General features: G+C 37.2%; 1 protein-coding gene and 1 long non-coding RNA gene across 3 annotated transcripts in view; one reads left to right on the top strand and one right to left on the bottom strand.

Annotated features, from left to right (window-relative positions):
- DIAPH3 (diaphanous related formin 3) overlaps positions 1-25150 on the top strand; it is a 108732-nt gene that overhangs the window by 66230 nt on the left and 17352 nt on the right. The window lies entirely within an intron of this gene.
- Positions 1-25150, bottom strand: part of LOC148216169 (uncharacterized) — a 58736-nt gene that overhangs the window by 25144 nt on the left and 8442 nt on the right. For both annotated transcript variants that reach the window (XR_015795919.1, XR_015795920.1), the window contains exon 2: positions 22694-22854. This is a non-coding gene — a long non-coding RNA (uncharacterized LOC148216169). The remainder of the gene's footprint in view (positions 1-22693; positions 22855-25150) is intronic.

Here is a 25150-nt window from a genome sequence, read left to right as displayed (position 1 = left end):
ATGCTGGGCCATGGTACAAGTGAGTGTAGTCAAAATTTGGTGAGAGATTTCATCCTTATTTAATTTTGGGTCTTATAGATGCCATTACCCAACCACAAAGTGTTGCCACAAAAGCTTTTGATGGTGGTCCACATAAAAGAAAAGGTTGAGAACTGTGGAGGAAGCGCGTAGGATAATGCAAAACGGCACCTCTTCAGGTTGGCTGCCAAAGGATGGGGAAGGAGTGGCAGTTACAAATTGGGATAACCAAGGAAAAAGACTTTCCTCATACTTCTAAGAAACAGGCTTGTAAAACAGCAGTATTATAAAGAAGAAAAATGTTTTCTTATTTAATAACCAGGCGGGGTTGTAACAACCAAGTATGTCTCTTAAACCCCAAGCCAGGTTGGTAGCCTGTGAGTTGCATGGAACCCCCAGACCACATCTGAGGGTCCACTGCCCTGAGTTTGGTAGCAAAATGGATGAATTTCCTAGTGCTATTTTGACCCCCTGGTTTGGAGGTGATTCTGAAGGTGCTTTTTTAAATAAATAAATAAATAAACGCACGCACACACACACACACACACACACACTGCAATCACAAATAAAGGAACCTCATGCTAAATTATGAAGGTACGTCATATTCTGATGGGAACAGTTTTTACGGTCTCAGTAGTCCTTGGCAGTATAGGAAGTGGAAAAATTGAATGTTCCCACAAAAATAATAAAAAAGTTTACTTATAGTGTGCTAGGATGTCAGAAAGATGATGTATCAATCTTTCTGGCATGCTTGCTTTGTTCTGCTCTGACTGGATGTGGAAACATCCAGCACAATTCTCCATTTTGTATTCTGAAAACGCTACATAATCCTTTCAAGGAGGTGGAGAACTTCAACATTCAATAAGGGAGCAAGGCTGCTTGTATTCACATAGAACAGAAGGGACTTGGCTTGTGTGAACATGGGTCTGATTTAGCAGTAATTTTAATGCAGTTAAAGAGATTCCAAATAGCATGGAATATTAATTCAGGTGGACTTGAAATGAAATGTCTTTATTAAAATTCATTTCCATTGCACTGATTATCAGGTAGCTGATGAAATGTGCTTATGCCAGATTTATGGTGTATCTTTGCTTTAAGATACTGAGGTGTTACAGAGTTTGAATAAAAATTAAATGTTTATCTGACATGAGTACATTCCTTATGCTGTATGTACCTTTAACTTCATTCAAATAAAGCCAAATAGCTTTTATCTGTCACGCTTTGCATTTTCTATGTACGCAATCTCTCCGAATGAAATGCCATTACCTTTTAGAAAAATAATCTATTGAAGTAGTAGTTTGAATTACCTTTCCCTACCCATGCCCCATCTTCTTGCTTCAGTTCGATTCTGTTTATCAAGCTACTGTCTGCGAATGCAAAGACTCCTATCAGTTTAAACTAAATCCTGTCTCTCTAGATTGGATGCTACTCCATAGGGACCTCAACACTCAAGAACATCTTTTGTGATCTGTACCAGTGTATGAAGTTTTCTTTCTGTATATAATTCTTAAGCTGTTTGCCTCTTCTCCTTTTATAATCTCCCTTTAAGAACTTTCCCCCCATCACCCCTATTATTAGCTATCTATACGTGCTTTCTCTGTGTGCTGAAACCTTGGCAAAGGAAGGCTGCGTGCCCTCCCTAACACAGCTTTTACACTTTAATAATTTCCTTTCATAGTTATGGCTGGTAACCGTTGCAAGAAACAGCAGAGCGACCGACAGTATTGAGCAAAGAAGCTGTGAGGAGTGGAGCCAGGTAAACTCTGAGTTCAAAGCTGGCTGTAGAGAGATGGCTCTGACCTTTGGGCAACAACACCAAAGCAACCTTTTAAATTGATATGTCACTGTGCCCCAACAACCGGTTCTCTAGAAAAAACAGAACTGAGCTGAGACCTCCAAATCAACTTTAAGGTTATTACTTAATATATTTCCAGTTCATTGGGTAACCACAGCGTTCCGTGTGGAGGACAATATTACAAAAATGTTTAAAGATATTAGAAAGAAGGAAAGAGAGAAAACAAAATGCAGTTAACAACACAGGAGACGTGAGATTCACCATTGTTGTCCAAGGAGGATACTTAAAATGAGGTTAAGTTAGAAAACTTTAAAAATACCTGGAAAAAGAGGAGAGTCTCCAGCACCCCAAAAGGCATGAGTTTAGACATGAGGTGTGGTTTTCTAGGGAGGGCATTCCATAAATAAGGCCCTACAGCTGCAAGTTCTTTCTCTGTAGCCAAGTCGTATAATTTGGTGGTAGCACTTTCAAGGTGACTTCATGGCCCTTGTGATATATAAGGAAGGAGGAGAGATCAAGAGTGAAAGGTTAGGGAGAGGTCCCTAATTTTGCAAGGTAAAAACCTTCCTTGGTCTGGGAACCCATTGCTAAGGAATGGCTAACTGAAGTAGTGTGGCATTTCTTTGAGATTCAGGTTCTGGGCCACCTTCACCCATCAAAGTTTGCTGGGTGACTTTGGGCCCATCATGCAGAAAGACATGTCATTCTTATTTCATAATGTGTATTTTTGCATGCTTAAAAACCTTTACTGATAATTAAAACCTGGGAAATATAATGATAACTGTTTGATACCATGATAACATCCCATTGTTAAGATTGCTGTCTCTAGTGAGCTACCACCAGAGCCACCCGGTCTGGATTCTGACATGGCCTCATAAATTGAGAAAGTCCCTTGAAAAGTCTTTGCTGATTTTGGTGATCTGTTTGTAGCTGGTGGATATTCCATGGTAATGCTAAAAATCAGAGCTCTGTTTTTCGAATACTGTACTAGAAGTGTGTGAATGAAAAAGTCATGTGGATTTTTCAAAGCTCATTACTGCCTTTTATTGAAGCAGGATTCTGACTCAACAGAAGCTACCTGTGTGGTTTCCTCATAACCAGTCCTATGAGGGAACCACCCCCTTCCTTTTCCTATAGGGGAACAGCTCCTGCATTTCCATGATTTCATGAGAAGAGATGCTGGGAAAGTCCTAGAAAAAATAATCAAGCAGTGAGTTTGCAGACACTTAGAAACAAACATGGTGATTAACAGAAGCTGGTACAGACTGGCTTAAAACAGGCTGTGCCAGACAAATCTTACTGCTTTTTTTACATGTGACTAGAATGTGACCAAGGGAATGCTCTGGATGCAGCGTACTTAGACTTCAGTAAGTTGTTCGGTAAAATAGACCATAGCCGCCTCCTTAATATACTGGAACAATGTGGGATGGATAGTCCCACTACCAGATGGGTTCATAGCTGGTTGAACAACCATAATTAACTCATGGTCCTTCATGGATCTATGTCCATGTGGAAGGAGGTATGTGGTAGGGTCCTTAGGGTTTGGTCCAGGCCTAGTGCTCTTCAACATCTTCATAAATGACTTAGATGAGGGAATAGAAGGGATGCTTATAACATTTGTGGACCACACAAAGCTGGGGGAGGGAGGATTGCTACCATCCCAGAAGTCGGGCCCAAGATTCAAAAGAATCTTATGAGACTTGAACACTGAGTCCTATCCAACAAAATGTTGTTCAGTGGTAAGAAATGTAAGGTTCTGCATTTAAGCATGAAAAACTTGATGCGCAGGTACAAGATTAACAGTAACTGGCTTAGCAGTAGCATTTGTGAGAAGGATCTGGGTGTCTTGATAAACCACAGATTAAGCCTGAGCCAGTAATGTGCTGCAGCTGCCAAAACAGCAAGGGGTGCATTTTGGGCTGCATCAATACAGGTATAGTGTCAAGAATGCTGGAAGTACCACTGCACTGCACTGGTCAGACCACATCTGGAATACTGTGTCCACTTCTGGTCACTGTGTCCCTGTAGGATAAGAACTAATGGGAAGAAGCTTTACAATGGGAGATCCACACTTGAAATAAGGAGGAATTTCCTGACTGACGGCCATTAAGCAATGAAACAGCCTGCCCTTGAAGTCCTGGGTGCTCCATCACTGAAAGTGTTCAAGAAAAGATTGGACAGCCATTTGTCTGGGATGGTATGAGGGTGTATGGCACTTTTATTTCCCAAGTTTCAATAAAATGCCAATAAGAAGACTTGAGATGAGACTTCTGATGAATAGCAGATGTATTTTGATCAAGACACAGCTGGGTGACCCCAATCAACACATTAACAAGAGATGTTGATGGAACAAAACAAACATCAGAGGCTTTATAGACATTTAAATCTGTAATCAGATAGTACATCCCCTCATACCCATACAAGGGATTTTTGGGACGGTCTGAGCAAGTGAAAGGTGGTTCTTGGGAAGGTAAACTTAAATGTAACTTTTTCTTCTGGTTATCAAGGGAATGGCATACCAGATTCTTCTTATCTTTCTCTAGAATGTAGGGCCTCACAACTGTTGCAAAAAGCTTGGTACAACATTGAGCTTGTACTTGGCTAATTGCTTATTCGAAGACAATCGGGCATTCAGCAAAGAGATAAGGGGGGAAGAAACCAGTGCTCTTTACAAAACAAAAGCAAGTTAACCCTTTAGAAATAAAATAGAGTGCACTGTTACAGGTATGGTTATACATTATGTGAAGCATATATATATATATATAAAATATAAAATTGTGTATATATAGAATATAAAATTGTGTATCAAAATAATGCCCTTCAAGGGTTTCTGTGCAGGGTGGGGGGTGGGGGTTGGACTAAAAAACAATCAAAGCCCTTTCCAATTGTATGATTCTAAGGACAGTGGTAAATGAATGGTCATGCTAGTGGGATGAATCCTATTATGATTTGTTTAAAATATTGCAGTAGAGTGTATGAAAAAGTAGGAACGTTCTGCAGAAATGTGGTTCTTCTTAGTGTTAAATTGAGAGTCAGTTTTCTGTAATTATTCATGAGTTCATGGATTATGGATGCCTTACTTAGTACGCAGTAAGCAAACTAAAGATGACTAATTTAATTTTCTAAAATCCACACAGATAAGATGGAAATTCAAGGTATCTCTATAGCCTTTTCCTTCTAACCCAGTGCTAACATTTTAAAGGGCATGCATACTGTTTTACCAGTGCTACCATATGATTCAACTTCAGAAAGATTCCCTATCTCTTTGATTTGAGAATGTGGTAAACAGTGAAATAAAGATAAATGTATTCAACTTCTTGAGAGGGGGAAAGAATTTGGTCCAGGAGACATTCAGATATACATACAAAACATAATTACACACATAAAGATATTGTCTGTGGTTGTTTTAAAGATTACAAGGTAAATTGCAAAATCCATATCTTTGTAAGGATCGCAAATGATATCTGGATACATGTAAAAAACAATTAACTTCCTTTATCCCAACTTTTTAGTGTAAGTCAATAGTATTACATGACTGCACATTGATACAGAACTTAAATGTAAAATTTGTTTTGATATGCTTGAGTTGTTTTTGTTGTATCTCAAGCTTTAGCTCTTAGATTTATTTAACTTGAAGCAAAGCATTCATTCTGCTTCATTGTCAGACACTCATTTTGCATGCTTAGCTGATAACCTTTTTATTTTGAACTGACAGCTTGATGGCAGTTGGACCGACCAGCATCGTTTGTTCCAGTTTTTGCATGAAATGTCTTGTTCCTGCATGAACAACAGACATTTTCAGCCATAGGTTGTTATTCACTACTAACAAATACCATATGGTATCTTGAAACAGATAGTTCAGTCTCTAGCTTGCTACTTTTAGGTGTTTACATACATATATACATACATACATACATACACACACCTAAAAGTGTGTGTGTGTTTGTGTGTATCATATATGCATATGTATGTGTATAAAGTTTTATTAAAAGTTTTAAAAAGAAAGACAAAAACTAATACAAACTAATATAAAGCAAGAAGAAGAAAAAGAAAGAAATCAGAAAGCTAAAAGTGCAAGAAAGGAAACAAAAAGTAAAAAATCGAAAAAAGAAAAAAGTACAAAGAAGGGTTTTTGATTTTTGCAGCAATTGTAAGTACAATTATAAATTAATCTGTTACTCTAAGGTTAAAACATGACTCCCTTCTTTCTATAATCTATCCCGTCTAATCATCAAAACCACAAATCATAAGTTCATTTTTTTTTCTGTTTTATGCAAAAAGTCCATAAGAGGTTTCCAGTCAGCCATAAACATAGATATTGTCTTTTCTCTGATCAAGGAAGTCAATTTAGCCACCTCAGCAAGTTCCATCATCTTTACCAACCATTCCTCCATTGTAGGTAATGCTGAATCTTTCCATCTTTGTGCATACAATAATCTCACTGCAGTTATCATATACAAAAACAGAATTCCATGACTTTTTTCCAGCTGTTTGTCCATCAATTTCAAAAGAAAGACCTCTGGTCTCAATTGTACATTAATCATTAAAATCCTCTGAATCAGCATACGTATTTCAATCCAGAATTTTCTAGCATTACACATCTACCAAGCATGATAAAATGTCCCTCTTTGTTCAAATTTCCAACATAAATATGAAGTACCTTTAGACACTCTAGACATAATTCTATGAAAATTCTCTTTAAGGTTATAATTTCAATCCTTTCAACCACATATTTTCCCATTGTTCCAGAAGTTTATACATCTTAGTAACTACATATTCATCATTTGTACATAATTCTATTTCAGCCACAAAGGTATTTTTGGCCACAGCCTGGGTTTGTATCTATTCCATATTCTCAATATAGCGCATCTAACATAATGATTTTTGAAATCCAGATTAACTTGACTTTATCATAGCAGAAATATCCATGCCACCCAAATCTCAGGTCGTGTCCTTCTAACTCCAAGAGACTTTGATTTCTCAGCATCACCCACTCTTTCATCCAAACCAAACAACAAGCTGCAAAATACAGTTTCAAATCAGGTAGACTGATCCTCTTTCCTTTGCATTTTTTAACACCTTATATTTAACCCATGGTTTTTTTTCCTTGCCACAAAAATATAGATATATCCTTCTGCCGTTGTTTAAATGGTGCATCAGTTGTCAAAACAGATATTGTCTGAAACAAAGACATTCTAGGCAAGACATTCATTTTTATCACAGAATTTCTCCTCAGCAATGACAGTTGTAGTTTTTCCCCATCTTAACATCCCTTTTTAACTTCATTCCATGTCCTAACTTAGTTATTTTGAAATAACACCCGATTCATATTTGTCATAGTGATACCCAATATTTTCTTTCTTTTTAATCTTAAAATCCATTTTATTCATTAATTCTGTTTGATCTTCTATTTTCATGTTTTTTGTTAACAGATTCATCTTCTGTTTATTGATCTTAAAATCTGCTAATGTACCAAAAGATTTTAGTTTTCCCATTAATATTTCAATTCGCTGTAAAGGATCTTCCAAAACCAACACCAAGTCATCTGCCAAAGCCCTTAACTTATTAGTTTCTTTTTTTAATCTTTACTCCCACAGTCCTCTCATATTTTCTTATATCTCTATTCAGTATTTCAAGAACCAAAATAAACAGGAGAGGAGACAGTGGACATCCCTGTCTTGTTCCTTTTTGTATCTCACATGGTATTTTTAGATCTCCATTAACAATTATTTGTCTTTCTGTGAAGCATAAATCAAATCTACCCATTTTATAAAGTTCTCTCCAAAGTTAATGTCTTCCAAAACTTTGAACAAGAAAGTCCAGTTCAAATTGTCAAAGGCCTTCTCTGCATCTAAGAAAATCAGTGTGGCTTGTTTTTTATTATGTTGCTCCAAATATTCCAAAATGTCCAATACATTTCTAACATTGTCCTTTAACTGTCTTGAATGTAAAAACCCACATTGATCCTCATGAATAAATTCTTGCAAAAATATTTTCAGCTGGAATCGTTGTAAACAACTTGTAGTCATTATTTAATAATGATATCGGCCTATAGCTTCTTGTTCAAGTCAAATCTTGTCCCTCTTTAGGTATTAGTGCTATGCTGGCCTCTTTCCAGCTCTCTGGCATCTTTCCTCCCATCGTATTTTGTAAAGATTCTAAAAGTTCATCCTCAAAACATTTATAATAAGAACCTGATAATCCATCTGGTCCACACACCTTTCCTAGTTTTATATTTTTTATAGCTTCCAAAACTTGCTTTATTGTTAAGGGTCCATTCACAATCTGTTATTGTTCTTCTGTAATCCTCGCTAAATTTTGTTTCTTGAGATGTTCATCTATTTTCTCTAGAGAGATGTCACTTCCTTTATACAAGTTGGAATAATATTGATGAAATGTTTTTGTATAGCTGCTATAGCCATTAATACAATATGTCCCTCTTGTAATTTCCATATGATTTTATTTACTTTTTCTTTTCATAATTTATATGCCACTCACTTCCCTCGTTTGCTTGCAAACTCTTTTTTTTTTCCTTTACATCATTCATTTTTATTTCCATTTCTCTTACTGTTAACAGATAACTGTCATAAAAGCTTAATTTGTTGAGAAACATTTATCCTCTCTGGAAATGTCTTTAATTCCTCTTTTCTCTTTATCTCATCCAAAATAGCTTGTGTTTTCTCTTGAGTCCTCTTTTTGATTTCATTATTATGTTGTATAAAATAATCTCTAATAAAAGCTTTACTTGTATACCAAACTATTCTTAAATCAGTATCTTCTTCTAAATTATTTTCAAAAAAATTCTTTTGATTTGTTTTTACAATCCTCCACTATTGCTTCTTTCTGTAGCAACATTTCATTTATTCTCCATCTAAAAGAATTTCCTTTTATAAACCAAACTCACAGGATTATGATCCCAAAAAGTCTGATAATATCTCTACCTTAGAAACCTTAATAACCAAGTTCTCTGAAATCCAAATCATGTCTATTCTTGAAAAGGATCTATGTCTTTCAGAAAGTAGGTGTGCTTTCTTGAATTTCCATTGTTCTGTCTCCATATATCAGCCAACCTAAATTATCCATGAAGTAGTAATAATAAAAACTTTTGGCAGTTTGCCTTGAGTAATTTTAATATTTTTCTCAAAAGTTCTGTCCAGTTGTACGAAGACCTTTCCATTTCAATCCCCCATCAAGCACCAATTTTCATAAGAGAAACCTATTAGTTGCTCCATAAGTCCTTTATACAACAGTACTTTATCCTTATTTGGGTTATAAATTCCCAATATGATTTTGTGATCGCGATTCGGGCATAAATTGGTGCACGTTTACAATGGTTGCAGTGTCCTGTGGTCACGTGATTGCCATTTATGACCTTCACAACCGGCTTCTGACCAGCAAAATCAATGAGGAAGCCAGCAGGAAGTCGCAGTCACATGACATTGCACTTAGTGACCATGGGTGATTCACTTAACGATTGCAGCCAGAATTGAGGTTGTAAGTCAGGCACAGCCATGTCATGTTTCACTTTATGACCACATCGCCATTTCCGGTGAGGACTACTGTATATAGCGTTTTATTTGGCAACTTTAAATTATGATTATGCCACATTGTAGCAAATTACTAGTTTTTCTGCTGCATTATAACTTGTTCTTAAAGTCTTATGGAAATCAAATTATTACATTTGACTCTTTATCCCTTTGCATCCCTTTGTTTCTTAAGTGGAAAATGCATCTTGTCTTAACCAAATGTTTAATAGTATTCTTGTCTTAATAGGCAGCTTATAAATCTAGGAATTTCAGCCTGTACCTTATAGATCAGCTAGCTTATCAGAGGAGAAAATCCATGCAAATAGAAGGTTTGTGTTATAATGTGGGCATTTTAGATGAGTAAATACAAATTAGATGAGTACAAAATATTTTGAATGAAATGCCATGTAAAGTTAGAATAGCCCACCCTGTATCTGGAACAGCTGTTTAGCCTTGACATGAGCCCTTTTGACTATAAAATACTTTGAATTCAGAAGTATTTATGCAATTTATTATATAGCATAACTCTAAAAATCTCACTAGTTTGCTTAGATCAGCTATGGGCTCATTCACATCACCTGCAATGTTTTGAAAGAGATTTACCTAATAGAGTTGCTTGAAACATTACTAAGGCAATAAACTCTAGCTTTTATTTTAATTATATAACAATGGAGCTTTGATGCTATGCTTCTGTTTTCATGAAAACAGAAGCCACATCGGCTGTTTTAATAAAAATGGAGGTGGAAGTAAAATCAGATGGACTGAACAGATTTGGCAGCATCTTTGTGAATGACAAATTAGCTATTGACATATGATAAATACCCATGAGTGCAATCACAAAGTGTTTTGCTGCTGTCAGTTGGGAGTAGAAAGTAGGCAGGTTGTATTATCAATCACCTTGTGATGGTGTAAGGCAGTGGCAAACTGTTAGAACTGAGTTTAGCTCTACTGGGCATCATGCATTGTTGCAGGGAGTTGGCCCAGAGTATTGACCTGAAAATTAAATGAGTCAAAGGGATACCATGTGTAGGACACAGTAATCCTGCAAAATATTTCAGCTACATTTGCCTGAAAAATGCTTGCTGTTTCTAAACATTTGCATAATTTAAGAAAAAATATATTTTTTAAGAGCTTTTGATTATTGAACTCCTAAGGTGAGATGATTCCTTTTGTCACCAGTCATATAGGGGAGGTATATTTTGCACTCTATTTGTATGTTAGCCTGTATAAAATTATTTCAATTTTTCTGTCTTCAGGAAAGACTTTTCCTATTGATATAACTTGGTTGCCATAGAATCTCATTCTCTGAAGTTGATTATGGATCAGCTAGAGAAATGGGTATTTACCAATTGCATAGCTTAGTAACTTATTTATTGCTTTCCTGAAGCTGCCCATTTCAGGGAAGGCGCAGAGGTGGGCAGGCTACTTTTCAGAAAACCTCTTCTGACATTTCTTATCACTTTCCCTTAGGATTTCCATATAAGCTTTCAAAGATCGAAATTATGTCAGATCTTCCTACTGTGTATGTTTCTATTTACATAACCCTCTACTTTCTAAACATGGAGCAAGCAGTTTTAAGATTCATGGCTCAGCAATTTGACTCCTAAAGATCCTAAAACAACTCCATCATGCCTTGAAGTTTTCTAAATTCAAACTTACATTGCTCATTATTTATGCATACATTTATTTAAATCATTTATGCCTTTATTTCAGCTACAAAAGTTCCTGGTTTAACTTACAGTAAAACAGGTTTAGCCCCTGTTTTCAGGCTTATAATCTGGAAGGGAGGGAGGTAGGAAAATAGTTGGGCAGAAACAACAAAACAGAAGTGCTCATATGCTAATGATTAATCATATAAAAATCTCAGTCTCCGTGTTAGTCCTTTGAGGCTGTCCAGATCAGGAAATGGATTCTACAAGTAGACTAAAACTATACTGAAATAGGCTGTTGTAACAGAATCTTGCAATCCTGACTGCATTTTCTCTTCCCTCCCTCTTATACCCCAGGGAGTCAGAAAAGTGTCTTCCTAACACTTTTCCTGTTTCCTGGGCTACAAGTATGTTTTCACACCTGTTATTGTTGTAACATTTTCTGAATAGTTTCTCCAAAGTCATCTCCATGGCTCCCTACACCCTGCTACAGTATGATGGAGAATTAGAGGTCCACAGGGAGAGAGATAGAATATGACGGATGGCAATGTTGGTGTAAGGGCTGTTGAATCTATAAATGCTTGTTGATGCCATCATAGAGTCTCATCTGGAATTTCTTTAGATCCATCAAGTTAAACTCATGATTTAGTGAAGCATCTAAAGGACAGGCTTCACTGCTGGAGACTGCATGGACTAATTATGTCTGTAATTTAGCAGTTCATCTTCAACTGTACTTTTTTGGTTCCATTCACCAAACATTACAAACAAAAGATAGTGTGTACATGGTTCAGATTGTACAATTTTGCCCTTCATGGATCACTGCCTTGTCGTGGCGAAGGGGCTTGCGTAACTCAGTGAAGCCATGAGCTATACCGTGCAGGGCCACCCAAGACGGACAGGTCATGACAGAGAGTTCTGACAAAATGTGGTCCACTGGAGAAGGAAATGGCAACCCACTCCAGTATCCTTGCCAAGAAAACCCCATGGACAATGTTAAAAGGCTAAAAGATATGACACTGGAAGATGAGCCCCTCAGGTCGGAAGATGTCCAATATGCTATTGGGGAAGAGCGGAGGGCATTTCCAAGTAGCTCCAGAAAGAGTGAAGCGGCTGGGCCAAAGCCGAAAGGACGTTCAGCTGTGGATGTATCTGGAAGCGAAAAGAAGGTCCGATGCTGTAAAGAACAATATTGTATAGGTACCTAGAATGTAAGATCTGTGAACCAAGGCAAGCTGGATGTGGTCAAACATGAGATGACAAGATTGAACGTCGACATCTTGGGAATCAGCAAATTGAAATGGACGGGAATGGGTGAATTTAATTCAGGTGACCATTATATCTACTACTGTGGCCAAGAAACCCTTAGAAGAAATGGAGTTGCACTCATAGTCAATAAGAGAGTGGGAAAGGCAGTAATGGGGTACAACCTCAAAAACGACAGAATGATCTCAGTGCATATCCAAGGCAAACCATTCAATATCACAGTCATCCAAGTCTATGCCCCAACCACTGATGCTGAAGAAGCTGAAGTTGACCGCTTCTATGAAGACCTACAACACCTTCTAGAACTAGCACCAAAAAAAGATGTCCTTTTCATCATAGGGGATTGGAATGCTAAAGTAGGAAGTCAAGGAGTAATCAGAATAACAGGCAAGTTTGGCCTTGGAGTACAAAATGAAGCAGGGCAAAGGCTAATAGAGTTCTGTCAAGAGAACAAGCTAGTTATAGCAAACACTCTTTTCCAACAACACAAGAGACGACTCTACACATGGACATCACCAGATGGTCAATACCGAAACCAGATTGATTATATACTTTGCAGCCAAAGATGGAGAAGCTCTATACAGACAGCAAAAACAAGACCAGCAGCTGACTGTGGCTCAGATCATGAGCTTCTTACTGCAAAATTTAGGCTTAAATTGAAGAATGTAGGGAAAACCACTAGACCCCTCAGGTATGACTTAGATCATATTCCTTGTGAGTACACAGTGAAGGTGATGAATAGATTTAGAGGATTAGATTTGGTAGACAGAGTACCTGAAGAACTATGGACGGAGGTCCGTAACATTGTACAGGAGGCAGCAACTAAAACCATCCCAAAGAAAAAGAAATGCAAGAAAGCAAAATGGCTGTCTGATGAGGCTTTACAAATAGCTGTGGAAAGAAGGAATGCGAAAAGCAAGGGTGAAAGGGAAAGATATAAGCAACTGAATGCAGATTTCCAGAGAATAGCAAGGAGAGATAAGAAGGCCTTCTTAAATGAACAATGCAGAGAAATCGAGGAAAACAATAGAATGGGGAAGACTAGAGATCTCTTCAAGAAAATTGGAGATATCAAAGGAACGTTTAGTGCATAGTTGGGCATGATAAAGGACAAAAAAGGCAGGGACCTAACAGAAGCAGAAGAGATTAAGAAGAGGTGGCAAGAATACACAGAAGAACTATACAAGAAAGATCTTAATGTCCCTGATGTCCATGCTGGTGTGGTCACTGACCTTGAGCCAGACATCCTAGAGAGTGAAGTCAAGTGGGCCTTAGGAAGCATTGCTAACAACAAAGCTAGTGGAGATGACAGTATTCCAGCTGAGTTATTTAAAATACTAAAAGATGATGCTGTTAAAGTGCTGCATTCAGTATGCCAGCAAGTTTGGAAAACGCAACAGTGGCCACAGGATTGGAAAAGGTCAGTTTACGTTCCAATTTCAAAGAAGGGCAATGCCAAAGAATGCTCAAACTATTGCACAATTGCACTCATTTCACATGCTAGGAAGGTTATGCTCAAAATCCTACAAGCTAGGCTTCAGCAGTACGTGAACCGAGAACTACCGGATGTACAAGCTGGGTTTCAAAGAGGCAGAGGAACTAGAGATCAAATCGCCAACATTTGCTGGATCATGGAGAAAGCATGAGAGTTCCAGAAAAACATCTGCTTCATTGACTATGCAAAAGCCTTTGATTGTTTGGATCACAACAAACTGTGGCAAATTCTTAAAGAGATGGGAGTACCAGACCACCTTACCTATCTCCTGAGAAATCTGTATGCGGGCCAAGAAGCAACAGTCAGAACCGGTCATGGAACAACCAATTGGTTCAAAATAGGGAAAGGTGTACGACAAGGCTGTATACTGTCACCCTGCTTATTTAACCTATATGCAGAGTACATCATGAGAAAAGCCAGGCTGGAAGAATCACAAGCCGGAATTAAGATTGCAGGGAGAATCATCAACAACCTCAGATATGCAGACGATACCACCCTAATGGCAGAAAGTGAAGAAGAACTAAAGAGCCTCTTGATGAGGGTGAAAGAGGAGAGTGCAAAAGCTGGCTTGAAACTCAACATTAAAAAAACTAAGATCATGGCATCTGGACCCATCAATTCCTGGCAAATAGAAGGGGTAGAAATGGAAGCAGTAACAGACTTCATTTATTTGGGCTCCAAGATCACCGCAGACGGAGACTGCAGCCATGAAATTAAAAGACGCTTGCTCCTTGGGAGGAAAGCTATGACAAGCCTAGATAGCATATTAAAAAGCAGAGACGTCACCTTGCCGACAAAGATCCGCATAGTCAAAGTTATGGTTTTTCCAGTAGTAATGTATGGCTGTGAGAGCTGGACCATAAAGAAGGCTGAGCGCCAAAGAATTGATGCCTTTGAACTGTGGTGCTGGAGAAGACTCTTAAGACTGCTGGGCTGCTAGGAGGTCAAACCAATCAATCTTAAAGGAAATCAACCCTAATTGCTCATTGGAAGGATTGATAATGAAGCTCAAGCTCAGATACTTTGGTCACCTAATGCGAAGAGAGGACTCTTTGGAAAAGACCCTGATGCTGGGAAAGATTAAAGGCAAAAGGAGAAGAGGACGGCAGAGGATGAGATGGTTATATAGCATCACTGAAGCAATGAGCATGAAACTGAGCAAACTCCGGGAGGCAGTGAAGGACAGGAAGGCCTGGCGCAATATGTTTCATGGGGTCACGAAGAGTCGGACACGACTTAACGACTGAACAACAACAACAGTTATAATTGTGATTCCCGTGGCAATTACTATGTACTACATTTCCAATTTTTGAATGAGAATGGGTGTAAGAATCTGTATAGAAATAGATTAAAAGGAATGGCAGAGGACATGGGGGATAAGAGGCTATGATATTTCCCTGTGAATTGTAAGCATACTTCCTCAGTAAGAACTTTTCACTTCTTAAAAAAACACTTTTATTTGGGTTACTTTTACTGAGAAATTAGAAACTTTTCATTAGGAGATAACAAAGATATAAGCAGTTTATATAGCTGATAAATCAAGAAGCATTGTTTCTAAGATTTTTACCACTTCAGCTGTAACTTTATCATAGTTGGTTTTGTAATGTTGTATTTTTATTGCTATTTTATGTAATGTGTTCTAGAACCCCTTTATTGAAAGAAAATTATATTTTTGTCTAGCATGTATTCCAAAGGCAGAGAGTAGAAATGTTTTATTTACTTTAAAAGTGATGTTCTAGCATTTTTCCAAAGTCTTAAAACAACTATGCTGTGTAGTTAATGGCAGGCAACAGTAGAGGGCAGAGAAGCAACTTTTTCATCACAGGTATGAATTCTGTACTCAAGCCTTCTTTGTATTCCAAGATTGCAATGAAATCTGTAATAAATAACCTTTTGACCTACCCTTTTGGCAATAACAAGTTTTTAATTGATGAGCGATTTGCAGACTAAAACTGCAATGGCAGTTAACTTAGGAATCAGTAGTCTGTTTTTCCTCTCTCCTAATAAGGAGCAACATGAACTTGATGTAGTTAACTGAAGGTATTTTATAAAAGGCTTAGTTAAGCCTTTATAGATCTTTAAGAAACTGACAAAGTGGCCAAGGTGTTTCAAAATAGTGGCCAGAGACACATAGCAGGTATTGTCTATTTAGGAAGAACAGTAGAGAGGAGTGATGGGATAGAGTTTAACAACCAAATTTAGAGTGCTAATGTCATTTCTTCCTTAACCTTCCCATTCCCTACAATATTATAAAAGTAATAATCATGACACAAATAGAATCCTTAAGAGGATGAAAATACTGATAACCAGTGTTGTGTTTCATTATTAATAACAAACTGTAAAATGCCTATCAGTTTCAGAAAATACTTGTGATTTTAACTAAATCCTGATTAATAATTAGAAGTCATGCAGCTTAAAGGATGATTGGACCCATATCCTCCTAGAAGCCTAATTTCAGCAGTAAAAGAAAATGGTATGTAAATTATAGAGTTGAAAAAACAAAGCAGTGTATGGGGTTTGGTCCACAAAAATCATACTTGGAATTGACTCCATAAACATTGAGGAAATCTTGATTCAACCATGATGAACCTTATCTATGATTTTCAAAGTATTTACCTGAACTATAACTTTTTTCAGTCCAGTTGATTGTTCATGCAAAATGCTTAATTAGTATAATTAAAGATCTAGAGGACAACATCCTAACCTCATTTGGTTTGCCAACCACCTTCTCAGCTATACTTGGCGAAATCTGAAAGAACATCAGAGAAGCCAAAAATTATTTATTTTTGCTACTGCAACTCTTTATCCCTGCTGCATGATGGAGCGGCAACACACACCCAACAGAGGTCAAAGTCAGCAATGTAGGTGAGGTACCATTAGCGTCCTATTATAGTATTTGGAGGCTACAAGGATTTGGCTGTAAGGCTGAAGCTGAACTCAGTTGCGCTGGCACCCTGGAGTGTTATTTCTGGATGGGCAAGCAGTACCCATAAAGGAATGATTGTAAGATCCTCCGTATTCATGGCTCCTTCTCGCACAACAGGAAGCTGTACCTAGAGGGTTCCAGCTGGTGCACCAAGCGTAACTTAACCTGGTGCAGGAGGACCAAGCATTAGTATAAATTACACCCTCATTATGATCTGGTTGGACTATTGCAGTGGGCTTTACAGGAGGCTACTACTCAGAAACAGCACAGACTACTTGGAAATGGCAGTTGGTCCCAAATACAGTGTGCTTCCTGGCACCAGAAGCTATAGCACCTATTCTGCAGGCTGTGCACGGGCTGCAAGTTGTTTACCAGGTACAATTTAAAGTGATGTTTTCGACTATCCTATGACTTGGCACCTGGGTACCTGCAAGACCACCTACTCCAGGCAGAATGTGCCTGTTCTACTAGATTAGCTGGGGGGGGGGAGTCTTCATTGTCCCACACTTCCAGGAGAAGAGACTGGAGGCTGCTGCTTTTCTGTGGCAGCACCAATGCTTTGGAGAGGCCTCCAGACCAAGATCAGGCTAACCCTGTTCCTATGGGAAAGGGAAATACTGAAAATGGAATTATTCCAGAGGATGTTTTCTTAACTTAAGCACTACACCATCTTCTTTGTTGTTGTGTTCTTGGTGTTTTAGGATGATATTTTCATTTTTAATTGTGCTTTGAATCTTTTACCAGAGCTTTTACCAGAGCTATGTACATAAAATGGGTCCTAGCTGTCTTCTGATGAATTTATCATTAATCTGCTGCTGCTGCTGTTCCAGCTAACTCCCCACCTGCTTCATTGCTTCCACTACCCAGAACAAAGTAGCATATGTATGAAGGAACAGGAACACATCTCTAAGTGTGATTGTGCCAAAGCTTGGACCATTTCCTCGTGCTTGATGTTCTTCAGGAGTTGCACAACTGATAGCTATAACAACAACTAAATATTTCCTAATAATCATCAGTCTCTAACTGTGATTAAGAATCCCAGTGATGATTAGCTGGTTGTAGAAGCCTAAAGCAAGCTTTTGTTTCAACTGACAGAATTCTAAAGTTCAGAAAGGGCAGCATGAGTCATAAAGTTCAGCTCCTTACTTAAAAGCAGTAACTGATTGCTAATTCACTCTGGGGGAGTCCTACTAATTTTAAAACAGGGAGTAATAATTCTATTGCCAGTGTCTAAACAGTTGTGATTTTCTTTAATGCTATGTAACACACATTTGTAATATTAATTTACCCACAGATTCTGCCCAGAGATTTATATGCATTGTTAATTTTCAAAGCATAATTATAAAGGCCTAAGATAACCTATTGTTCAAATAGTTGCTTTTCACATCCTTCCTTAGCTCACTCTGTGACTCTGGTGGAGAGGACATGGAAAGAAATGGGAGACTCTGTAGAATTACATTACTACTCCATTTCCTGAATGGTGTGTTTTACCTTAATTCTAGCTAGAATGCAGTGCTGCATGGTATTAAATGGCAGCCTTTGCAGTTCAAAAACTTTTTCCATGATTATAATATGAAATTCTAATTATTTGCAATAGGATTTGCAAGCCTTATTTGCAATGACTAATGAAAGCTGTTGACTCTAATCAGAGAGATGCAGAGCAACAGGGGCAATTCATTAGGAAAAATGTGGCTGGCAAATAGCAATTGCATGCCAGTTCAGCCCTTTTTGTTACGACATCAAAATATATACTGGATTTGTTGTAAATGATGATAAATAACTCCCTTTATGAAGAGAGGAAGTGGTGATAAGACGTTGCTGCACAGTTAATCCTGCCAATTTCTCCAAAATATCTACACGGTATGTGCCATTCTTGGCTTTGCTGTAGTAACTAAAGATGCTTGCTGTATTACATTGATTAAACACGTTTTAGTTGTGAATGGCTTCTGTTGGGTTGCAGTTCAGTTTATAAAACAGAGGCTTAAAGTTTTAGTATTTTGAGCATAAACAATTTGCTTTGATTTCTGGGTATTATTCAACTGTTAATTACAGTGGTCTTTATCACACACATTTTATTGTATGTTTAGTAACCTTACTGAAGTATCCAAATCACACATCCTTTTTAATTCTTTTTCTAATGATGTAATTTCGGACCACTGTTCGAAATGATTTTTGTGAGCCTCCTACTTCTAAACAAAAGATTAAGAAGCACGCATGGTTTGTACAGTATTATATCCTTGTAAATAGCATGAGGAGCAATACAGAATACATTTTTTTCATAAAAGACATGAAAACCCAAACAACCCATCTTTTATACAATAGCCCCTCCCGTGCAGTCTGTGGAAGTTAAGTCTGCTGGTGGATGCTTAATGTAAGCCAGAGGAGGTTTTGTGATTACAGGTAGATGGTGAAGCACCGATACTAAAGTCTCTCTGTAAACTTACTCTGCTCTATGCATATAAAGCTGCTGTATCTCAGTTGCAGAATCCTAAGTGACCCATTGGGTAGCAGTGAGGGGTCATAGAGAGATCTTACTCTGTGCTGCCTTCCAGCGCACATCTGGATTTCATAGCACAGATGTGGTTTCTCTAATGGATGATCATTGTTGGAAAGAAACACTGAACTAGCTACAGGCCTTCTGTTTAATCCAGAAAGGCAACTGCCTTTATGTTCTTATAGTATAACTTTAAACAGCAGCCTGAGAGTAGCATGGGGGGAAAAAAAGGAATACATGTGTGTACGTGTTTAGCTTTTGAAAAAACTAATCCAGTTGAACTCCTAACTCTTAGGCTCCTAACAGTCTAAGGCTATCTGTAGGCCTATCACCGCCATGCCATTCCTAAATAAAGTGATACATAGCCCAATGAACAATTGTAAAATACCGTATTTATCGGCCTATAACACGCACAGGCGTATAACATGCACCTTAATTTTAAGAAGGAAGCTTGAGTAAAAAAACTTAAATTTAAAATAAATGACTTGGAAGCAAAGTAAAGGGAGCTCTGAACTTTTTGCTTATTAATATTTATACCACTTATAAGGTAAATACGTAATATGGAAGGAAAAGCACCGCTTTGAACAAAGAAAACCGGCGCTCCCCACCTCGCGTGAGCGAAAACTGCTCTCCCCAGTGCGAGCGAAAACCAGTGCTCACCGGGGAGCACCGGTTTTCGCTCGTTCGCCCGCCTCTCACCTCTGGAGCTGCCCGGTTACAGCCCTGGCTCAAATGAAGGCTCCACTCTCCTGGCCCTGCGGCTTGAGTATCGGTGTATAACACGCAGCTCGGATTTCAGCCCCAAATTTTAAGGAAAAAAGTGTGTTATATCCTGATAAATTCGTTTTAGTAAATACATAGTTTAGTAAATGCACAGTTACTTCTGCCGTAAAGCATGCATCTTTATTCATATGAATTAAACAATTATTTACTTGAGATTTCATTCAAAGGTTTAATGTCAGCTGCCATTGTCAAGTTTGAAAAAAAATAAGGTATAATGATCCAGATTTTGTATCAAAGTTTTAGCACAGCGGGCGTGGGGTGGGGAATAATCTGGTTTAGATTCCTGTATTTCATACAACTATTCTTTTTCAACAAAATGCTGTTTTTGAACTGAATCTTAGATGGTTTCCATATGTATAATATATTACATTAGTTCAGCACAAATGTTACCAAAATACGGATAGGTTGCATTAGATTCTGTTCTGATGGCAGAATTAGAAGTTTTGAGGTTTGGGAGAAAAGGATATCTGTCCCTGGCAGAAAATGCTGCCATTAGAACAGGGACTCCTAAGACACTAGCCTGTCAGTAGCAAAAGTGGGTCCTAGCTAATCTCTACTTCTAGGAGGATTTAAAGGTGAAAAAGAATTTATATATCTATTTAACTGCGCAAATGAAGTTTTCTAAACAGAAATTCCACAATACTAATTTAAAAGATTAAAAAAAAAAATCCCAGAGGTGGATGGACCTAACTTGGATAAGAAAATTGTCTGTTGGATTCAGAAAAATGTCTAAGGTTCCAGAGAGTTGTTTAATTTAGCATGTGTAGTTTCTTTCTGATTATCATGATGTAGTCCCAGTGTCCTACCAGTAATGTTATATACCCATTTTTAGTGTAAATATCTGGACTTACTTGATTTGCTGGGGAAGGGGACAACAGAAGATACTGGGGGAAAAAACGGAACCCAAAGAAATGTGCATGATATGTTGACAACCACTCATCTGTTTCAGAGCTGAACTCTTTTGCTCAGGTTGTATTGGAACAGGTCCATTTTCATTGTTACTGCTTACAAGATTTTCACACTGAATTAAGCCTAACTCAGAACTACTGGTGCTATATTCTTTTTCTCTAAAAGTAAACTTAATCTCCAGAAGCAAGAGATCCTGAGAAACAGATTTTGGGTCATTATTAGCCTGTTTCACTTTTGTTGCTTTGAGCTGACTGCCTTCCAGTTCCATTCTTAATAATCAGGAGTGGTATGTTGAGACTCCTTATGGCAAATGTATTATGTAGTATCCCTTCTAACATACGAGGGGAAATACCGGTTTTCATCCAAAAGGTTTAGCCACTTTCATAGTAGTGTCATGAACAGCAAAAAATTATCTTCTGTGAAATTTTGTGCTGAAGAATCAGAGATTTCTGAACTGAAAAAATGAAACCAAAATTCAGATATTTGAACAGTCCCCTCCCTTCTGGTGTTTAGAAAATTGGTGACAATCTGTTTATTTCACCAACCCACGGGGCTGATCTGTTATGACTATCTGTCCAGGTGATAAATCAATTTTTTATTATATTGAATGATACCTGATTTACAGTAGCAGATCACAGATTACTTATTTGGGGAGTTGTACACTGCTGATAATCATCTGATTAGAGCAGCTAATAAGTCCAATAAATAAATAACATGCAAGGCTTGATTCGTTTGTTCTGCACCAGGCAAATGCTCTGCGTATGTACGGCTTCTTTCTTGTTTGCAGTAAAGGAACTAACTAATCTAGCAGAATCAAAGCCTTGACATTTCTACTGTTGTTAAATTCTGTAGGGGATTGGGCTTTTGGAAGAATAAAGCTTTATTGTCTTACTTGTCCTGAAGTCTGATACTTGTCCCTGTACTAATTGGAATTAGTGCATTGGCTATATATTTCCTTGTATGATGAAGAAATTTAGTATCCTTTGCTGTAAAACAATAAACTGGTTCAAGTGTTGTTCAATAACGATTTTCCTATACATATTCATCTATCCATTTGGCATCAGAATTAGTAATTCTTTTTGTCCAACCCTCTGAACAACCGTATGACACTCTTTTACATAGTCTGAGAGACGGTATGATAAAATGGTAACATCTTGGTAACCGATTTGATGGATAAATTGGTATTGTATTGCTTTAGTGAAAGAAATATGTCATTTGAAAAGACATATTCTGCCTCATCAGGTTTTCTTCACCCTCCCCCCATCTTTCAGCATTTTCGGGAAAAAAGCTTAATTTCTCGAATAGCTACTATTATTGGATCTTGCAATACAGATCTTGCAAGTCAAGATCCCATTGCTTCCACATTTGTTATTTTATTTTAGTTTATTTATCAATGTATATAAGCACCCTGTTTAGCATACAACTTTTCATATGTGTTTATTAGTAAATCTGCTATGTCACTTGAGGTATCATGGTTTTTCCTACAGCACTTTAAAAGAAAGAAAATACTTTCATTTTAATGGTTTAATATTCCCATACACTCATCAGCTAGAGAAGAAGTGGACATTTTTTTCCCCTTTACCTTTGCTGTAGGAATAAACCTTTTTATGTTTAAAGACCATTTACATCCTCTCTTCTGAAGGGAGGAATTCGGTTTGGGGAAGATAGACCATGTAGTTAAAGTCCCTTCTTTGAATTATTCAAGGATGTTAAGAAGTAGGAAAGGGAAAATAACTCATTTGCCATTCCCTGTGCACCCTTATGTTCTTCAATTTTTAGCAATAAAATGGCCTTTTCCTGCCCCAAGATGTACTGCCCGGTGCAGTATTACAAACCTGGGATGAATACTTCTGACTTAGGGACACATGGCAGGAGACAATTGCAGGTCCAGCTTGGTTATAATGGAGACCTTCATTTTAATCAATTCTCCAAAGGAAGATTGATAGTCTTATGAAGAACAGGAACTGCAGGTTCACCAAATCAAACTGGACCTCATCTACAGAAAAGCAAATTTGATCTTTTATACATATATAAAATTATTTATTATAATTATATTATAATAAATATAATAAACTATATTACATATAGATATAATAAATTATATATATATTTTATATATAAAAGATATAAAATATATCTTTTATATCTGCTTTCTTACCAGATTTTGCTTTTTAACATAATGATGTGTCTTAATATATAGGAGACAAATTAGTGTTTATAGACGTGACCATAAAAATAACAGGGATTTGTAGATAATGGATATTTATTCATTCATTCATTCTGAGTAAATAGGCTGCCTTTTCACCCAAACACCCATCTTCCAAGTAGGAAACAAGAAAAGCAATATACAATCAACAAATGGAAAATGCCAATGAAGCTGACCATCTTTTGGCTTGGGTATGAACTTGGTTGCTTACAATGACGGAACCAGTCTCTCTCTCTCTCTCTTCAGCATGCCAGTAGTGTGCCAGGAAAGAACCAACTCTTGGTACTCTGGGCCCTTTCCAATGCGAACTACCTGTCTGCTACTTTCTACCCGTCAATTCCAGATCTTATTTTAATAAATGTAGAGTCTCCTCTTAAATAGAAAATAAAAGTTTTGTGTTTCTCAATCGGGTATTATTTTTTGTCAGTCTTCAAACATCTATTTAAAGTTAATAAATATTATTAATTTTAACTCAATTTTAAGACTGGGTTCAATTTAAATTTTAGAGGATTTTGTCAAATCCATTGCAATGCCATATGTTCAGTGGCAAATTACATTTTTAATGATAGAAAACTCTTGTAATAATATTGAACTTTGACGTGAATCAGCTAAAATTCTGCTCTTTGTTGGGTTTGTCATATTTTTTACTGACACTTTCATTAACGCATCTCAAAAATACTAATGTGAAGTGGTTTTTGTCTGGTAACAGAGTGAACTCTAATTCACTTTTGGAAGATGGAGGGAAATGAGAGTTTATTGCCACTTGTTCCTGGCTATTTGAATGAATTGCCAAAGATGTCTGAATGATGTCTTGGGTTATTTAAACCGACATCAAGAAGAAAGGTCAAGTTGCTTGGAATCTCAAAGGAAAACAGTACTGTGTTATACACATCACCTGGACTCAACTTGACATTCAGTTCCAGAGTTTATATATTTAATTCTGGATGACTCCAGACACCTTCCCACATCTGGTTACTAATACAAACTTTGAAGTTGCTCAGGAAGAAATTCTTCAGTTTGTCTGCTTTTCAGCCATAATACTTCTTGCCACAAAGGTCAACATTTCATTTTATTTATTTCATTTATGTATATCCAGAATAATATGAATCCTGGCAGTTTGCATGTTTTGTAAATTATCTCCATTAATTCTAGATTCAAGCAATCATAACTCATGCAGTGAAATCAAGTAATTTCTTATTTTCATAAATTTACATCCATATACAAGTGAATGTTTTATTAAAATAACTTGATAAATGCTCATTAATTGACATGACCATAGAAATTTATATTATTTTTCCACTGAGAATGAAAAAATATGAGGTTTTATTGCCTTATAATCTGTGGTTTGTTTTTTGTAGATGCTATGTATTGGACTTGGGGATATTTGTATATGTGAGGGCAAGGGGAGGAAGGGGATCCACTGCATGAAGATAGGGCTCATGACACTGGTGGCCTGTCAGTTTCCTCCTTCCCAGAAACCAAGTGAATTTCCCATTTCTGAAATAAGCGGTCAGGATTTTTATGGAAAGAATAGGAAGAGACCCTTCATCCCTCTTTTGGAATTCCATATGAAGTAAAGTTCTAAACACAGAGGATTCCTTATAACAATTCAAAATTACTATATAGGATAACAAGCATTTTTCTTCATTCCTATTACAGTTGTGTAGAAGAAACTCTAACTTTTCTAACTTAAATTTCTGGTATTCAGAAGATTAAGGAAGCAAACAATGGTTAGGATCTTGAACAGATATGGAAGATTTACAACTCCTTTCAAACTTAAATTTTAAACAAAGGAAGATTGGCTGCTAGGCTATCTTAGATAGGTCGTCTTTAAATTTATCTTTTACACTTTCTGAGGATGTGCCTGTCTCTTTTAAGTTAACTGTATGAGAATAAGAAAAGAACAACCCATATTTCTTCGACTTTTTTTTTTTAGCAGTCTCCTTCCTGCTTTCATAGCTTACTTTCTGCTGGCTACAAGTCTTACATGCTTCTTGACATTTCTCTATTTCAGTCAATAGGAAGCTGCTTCCCTTTGGTCTGTTGACCCCTTTTGGCTTGTTCTAAGTTCCTTTTAACAGGATTA

The sequence above is a fragment of the Python bivittatus genome, unplaced genomic scaffold, assembly GCF_059951505.1.
Source record: "Python bivittatus isolate LINGU-HERP-01145 unplaced genomic scaffold, Pbiv_v1 ctg000210_np1212, whole genome shotgun sequence".
Taxonomy (NCBI): Eukaryota; Metazoa; Chordata; class Lepidosauria; order Squamata; family Pythonidae; genus Python; species Python bivittatus.
The sequence above is the reverse complement of the archived record's forward strand: the minus strand, read 5'-3'. Positions and strand labels throughout refer to the sequence as shown.